Source organism: Carassius gibelio, chromosome B22 (genome assembly GCF_023724105.1).
Source record: "Carassius gibelio isolate Cgi1373 ecotype wild population from Czech Republic chromosome B22, carGib1.2-hapl.c, whole genome shotgun sequence".
NCBI lineage: Eukaryota > Metazoa > Chordata > Actinopteri > Cypriniformes > Cyprinidae > Carassius > Carassius gibelio.
In genome coordinates, this window is record NC_068417.1 from 48,358,843 (window position 1) to 48,363,842 (window position 5,000).

The 5,000-nt window shown below is 39.9% G+C and overlaps 8 non-coding genes across 8 annotated transcripts; all 8 read left to right on the forward strand.

Moving 5' to 3' along the window:
- Positions 1-60: 60 nt before the first annotated feature.
- LOC128005458 (5S ribosomal RNA) lies at positions 61-179 on the forward strand. Its single transcript, XR_008178110.1, has one exon. It is a non-coding gene; the product is annotated as a 5S ribosomal RNA (ribosomal RNA).
- A 511-nt stretch (positions 180-690) lies between these two features.
- On the forward strand, positions 691-809 carry LOC128009378 (5S ribosomal RNA). Its single transcript, XR_008181092.1, has one exon. It is a non-coding gene; the product is annotated as a 5S ribosomal RNA (ribosomal RNA).
- Positions 810-1,324: 515 nt separating this feature from the next.
- LOC128009379 (5S ribosomal RNA) lies at positions 1,325-1,443 on the forward strand. The gene has a single exon (XR_008181093.1). It is a non-coding gene; the product is annotated as a 5S ribosomal RNA (ribosomal RNA).
- Positions 1,444-1,955: 512 nt separating this feature from the next.
- Positions 1,956-2,074, forward strand: LOC128009380 (5S ribosomal RNA). The gene has a single exon (XR_008181094.1). It is a non-coding gene; the product is annotated as a 5S ribosomal RNA (ribosomal RNA).
- An 805-nt stretch (positions 2,075-2,879) lies between these two features.
- On the forward strand, positions 2,880-2,998 carry LOC128005460 (5S ribosomal RNA). Its single transcript, XR_008178111.1, has one exon. It is a non-coding gene; the product is annotated as a 5S ribosomal RNA (ribosomal RNA).
- Positions 2,999-3,509: 511 nt separating this feature from the next.
- LOC128009381 (5S ribosomal RNA) lies at positions 3,510-3,628 on the forward strand. Its single transcript, XR_008181095.1, has one exon. It is a non-coding gene; the product is annotated as a 5S ribosomal RNA (ribosomal RNA).
- Positions 3,629-4,143: 515 nt separating this feature from the next.
- On the forward strand, positions 4,144-4,262 carry LOC128009383 (5S ribosomal RNA). Its single transcript, XR_008181097.1, has one exon. It is a non-coding gene; the product is annotated as a 5S ribosomal RNA (ribosomal RNA).
- Positions 4,263-4,774: 512 nt separating this feature from the next.
- Positions 4,775-4,893, forward strand: LOC128009384 (5S ribosomal RNA). Its single transcript, XR_008181098.1, has one exon. It is a non-coding gene; the product is annotated as a 5S ribosomal RNA (ribosomal RNA).
- The last annotated feature ends 107 nt before the right edge of the window (positions 4,894-5,000 follow it).

Sequence of the window (5,000 nt, forward strand, 5' to 3'; positions counted from 1 at the left end):
TAATGTACTGGCGATTAGATTGGCTGGTCTTTAAATAGCCCTCTCTTTGCTGCTGTCTTCGCTTACGGCCATACCAACCTGGCTATACCCGATCTCGTCTGATCTCGGAAGCTAAGCAGGTTTGGGCCTGGTTAGTACATGGATGGGAGACTGCCTGGGAATACCAGGTGCTTTAATCTGTTTGAAAAATTTCACGAATTATATAATAATCTTTCATTAAAAAAAAAAAAAAAAAAAAATAGAGTCAATGCCCGATCTCTGAATATTAGCAGGTTTGGGCCTGGTTAGTACATGGATGGGAGACTGCCTGGGAATACCAGGTGCTGTAAGCTTTTTGGACATTTTTCACTTAGTATATAATAATTTTGCCAAAAAATAGAGTCAATGCCCGATCTCTGAATATTAACAAGTTTGGGCCTGGTTAGTACATGGATGGGAGACTGCCTGGGAATACCAGGTGCTGTAAGCTTTTTGGACATTTTTCACTTAGTATATAATAATTTTGCCAAAAAATAGAGTCAATGCCCGATCTCTGAATCTTAGCAGGTTTAGGTATGGTTAGCACTTTGATGAGAGACTGCCTAGGAATACCAGGTGCTTTAAGCTTTTGGGTTTTCTTTCTTACTTATATAATGTACTGGCGATTAGATTGGCTGGTCTTTAAATAGCCCTCTCTTTGCTGCTGTCTTCGCTTACGGCCATACCAACCTGGCTATGCCCGATCTCGTCTGATCTCGGAAGCTAAGCAGGTTTGGGCCTGGTTAGTACTTGGATGGGAGACCGCCTGGGAATACCAGGTGCTGTAAGCTTTTTGGACATTTTTCACTTAGTATATAATAATTTTGCCAAAAAATAGAGTCAATGCCCGATCTCTGAATATTAACAGGTTTGGGCCTGGTTAGTACATGGATGGGAGACTGCCTGGGAATACCAGGTGCTGTAAGCTTTTTGGACATTTTTCACTTAGTATATAATAATTTTGCCAAAAAATAGAGTCAATGCCCGATCTCTGAATCTTAGCAGGTTTAGGTCTGGTTAGCACTTTGATGAGAGACTGCCTGGGAATACCAGGTGCTTTAATCTCTTTGGAAAATTTCACGAATTATATAATAATCTTTCATTTAAAAAAAAAAAAAAAAAAAAAAAAAAGAGTCAATGCCCGATCTCTGAATCTTAGCAGGTTTAGGTATGGTTAGCACTTTGATGAGAGACTGCCTAGGAATACCAGGTGCTTTAAGCTTTTGGGTTTTCTTTCCTACTTATATAATGTACTGGCGATTAGATTGGCTGGTCTTTAAATAGCCCTCTCTTTGCTGCTGTCTTCGCTTACGGCCATACCAACCTGGCTATGCCCGATCTCGTCTGATCTCGGAAGCTAAGCAGGTTTGGGCCTGGTTAGTACTTGGATGGGAGACCGCCTGGGAATACCAGGTGCTGTAAGCTTTTTGGACATTTTTCACTTAGTATATAATAATTTTGCCAAAAAATAGAGTCAATGCCCGATCTATGAATATTAACAGGTTTGGGCCTGGTTAGTACATGGATGGGAGACTGCCTGGGAATACCAGGTGCTGTAAGCTTTTTGGACATTTTTCACTTAGTATATAATAATTTTGCCAAAAAATAGAGTCAATGCCCGATCTCTGAATCTTAGCAGGTTTAGGTCTGGTTAGCACTTTGATGAGAGACTGCCTGGGAATACCAGGTGCTTTAATCTCTTTGGAAAATTTCACGAATTATATAATAATCTTTCATTTAAAAAAAAAAAAAAAAAAAAAAAGAGTCAATGCCCGATCTCTGAATCTTAGCAGGTTTAGGTATGGTTAGCACTTTGATGAGAGACTGCCTAGGAATACCAGGTGCTTTAAGCTTTTGGGTTTTCTTTCCTACTTATATAATGTACTGGCGATTAGATTGGCTGGTCTTTAAATAGCCCTCTCTTTTCTGCTGTCTTCGCTTACGGCCATACCAACCTGGCTATGCCCGATCTCGTCTGATCTCGGAAGCTAAGCAGGTTTGGGCCTGGTTAGTACTTGGATGGGAGACCGCCTGGGAATACCAGGTGCTGTAAGCTTTTTGAACATTTTTCACTTAGTATATAATAATTTTGCCAAAAAATAGAGTCAATGCCCGATCTCTGAATATTAGCAGGTTTGGGCCTGGTTAGTACATGGATGGGAGACTGCCTGGGAATACCAGGTGCTTTAATCTGTTTGAAAAATTTCACGAATTATATAATAATCTTTAATTAAAAAAAAAAAAAAAAAAAAAAAAATAGAGTCAATGCCCGATCTCTGAATATTAACAGGTTTGGGCCTGGTTAGTACATGGATGGGAGACTGCCTGGGAATACCAGGTGCTGTAAGCTTTTTGGACATTTTTCACTTAGTATATAATAATTTTGCCAAAAAATAGAGTCAATGCCCGATCTCTGAATATTAACAGGTTTGGGCCTGGTTAGTACATGGATGGGAGACTGCCTGGGAATACCAGGTGCTGTAAGCTTTTTGGACATTTTTCACTTAGTATATAATAATTTTGCCAAAAAATAGAGTCAATGCCCGATCTCTGAATCTTAGCAGGTTTAGGTCTGGTTAGCACTTTGATGAGAGACTGCCTGGGAATACCAGGTGCTTTAATCTCTTTGGAAAATTTCACGAATTATATAATAATCTTTCATTTAAAAAAAAAAATAAAATAAAAAGAGTCAATGCCCGATCTCTGAATCTTAGCAGGTTTAGGTATGGTTAGCACTTTGATGAGAGACTGCCTAGGAATACCAGGTGCTATAAGCTTTTGGGTTTTCTTTCCTACTTATATAATGTACTGGCGATTAGATTGGCTGGTCTTTAAATAGCCCTCTCTTTGCTGCTGTCTTCGCTTACGGCCATACCAACCTGGCTATACCCGATCTCGTCTGATCTCGGAAGCTAAGCAGGTTTGGGCCTGGTTAGTACATGGATGGGAGACTGCCTGGGAATACCAGGTGCTTTAATCTGTTTGAAAAATTTCACGAATTATATAATAATCTTTCATTAAAAAAAAAAAAAAAAAAAAATAGAGTCAATGCCCGATCTCTGAATATTAGCAGGTTTGGGCCTGGTTAGTACATGGATGGGAGACTGCCTGGGAATACCAGGTGCTGTAAGCTTTTTGGACATTTTTCACTTAGTATATAATAATTTTGCCAAAAAATAGAGTCAATGCCCGATCTCTGAATATTAACAAGTTTGGGCCTGGTTAGTACATGGATGGGAGACTGCCTGGGAATACCAGGTGCTGTAAGCTTTTTGGACATTTTTCACTTAGTATATAATAATTTTGCCAAAAAATAGAGTCAATGCCCGATCTCTGAATCTTAGCAGGTTTAGGTATGGTTAGCACTTTGATGAGAGACTGCCTAGGAATACCAGGTGCTTTAAGCTTTTGGGTTTTCTTTCTTACTTATATAATGTACTGGCGATTAGATTGGCTGGTCTTTAAATAGCCCTCTCTTTGCTGCTGTCTTCGCTTACGGCCATACCAACCTGGCTATGCCCGATCTCGTCTGATCTCGGAAGCTAAGCAGGTTTGGGCCTGGTTAGTACTTGGATGGGAGACCGCCTGGGAATACCAGGTGCTGTAAGCTTTTTGGACATTTTTCACTTAGTATATAATAATTTTGCCAAAAAATAGAGTCAATGCCCGATCTCTGAATATTAACAGGTTTGGGCCTGGTTAGTACATGGATGGGAGACTGCCTGGGAATACCAGGTGCTGTAAGCTTTTTGGACATTTTTCACTTAGTATATAATAATTTTGCCAAAAAATAGAGTCAATGCCCGATCTCTGAATCTTAGCAGGTTTAGGTCTGGTTAGCACTTTGATGAGAGACTGCCTGGGAATACCAGGTGCTTTAATCTCTTTGGAAAATTTCACGAATTATATAATAATCTTTCATTTAAAAAAAAAAAAAAAAAAAAAAAAAAGAGTCAATGCCCGATCTCTGAATCTTAGCAGGTTTAGGTATGGTTAGCACTTTGATGAGAGACTGCCTAGGAATACCAGGTGCTTTAAGCTTTTGGGTTTTCTTTCCTACTTATATAATGTACTGGCGATTAGATTGGCTGGTCTTTAAATAGCCCTCTCTTTGCTGCTGTCTTCGCTTACGGCCATACCAACCTGGCTATGCCCGATCTCGTCTGATCTCGGAAGCTAAGCAGGTTTGGGCCTGGTTAGTACTTGGATGGGAGACCGCCTGGGAATACCAGGTGCTGTAAGCTTTTTGGACATTTTTCACTTAGTATATAATAATTTTGCCAAAAAATAGAGTCAATGCCCGATCTATGAATATTAACAGGTTTGGGCCTGGTTAGTACATGGATGGGAGACTGCCTGGGAATACCAGGTGCTGTAAGCTTTTTGGACATTTTTCACTTAGTATATAATAATTTTGCCAAAAAATAGAGTCAATGCCCGATCTCTGAATCTTAGCAGGTTTAGGTCTGGTTAGCACTTTGATGAGAGACTGCCTGGGAATACCAGGTGCTTTAATCTCTTTGGAAAATTTCACGAATTATATAATAATCTTTCATTTAAAAAAAAAAAAAAAAAAAAAAAGAGTCAATGCCCGATCTCTGAATCTTAGCAGGTTTAGGTATGGTTAGCACTTTGATGAGAGACTGCCTAGGAATACCAGGTGCTTTAAGCTTTTGGGTTTTCTTTCCTACTTATATAATGTACTGGCGATTAGATTGGCTGGTCTTTAAATAGCCCTCTCTTTTCTGCTGTCTTCGCTTACGGCCATACCAACCTGGCTATGCCCGATCTCGTCTGATCTCGGAAGCTAAGCAGGTTTGGGCCTGGTTAGTACTTGGATGGGAGACCGCCTGGGAATACCAGGTGCTGTAAGCTTTTTGAACATTTTTCACTTAGTATATAATAATTTTGCCAAAAAATAGAGTCAATGCCCGATCTCTGAATATTAGCAGGTTTGGGCCTGGTTAGTACATGGATGGGAG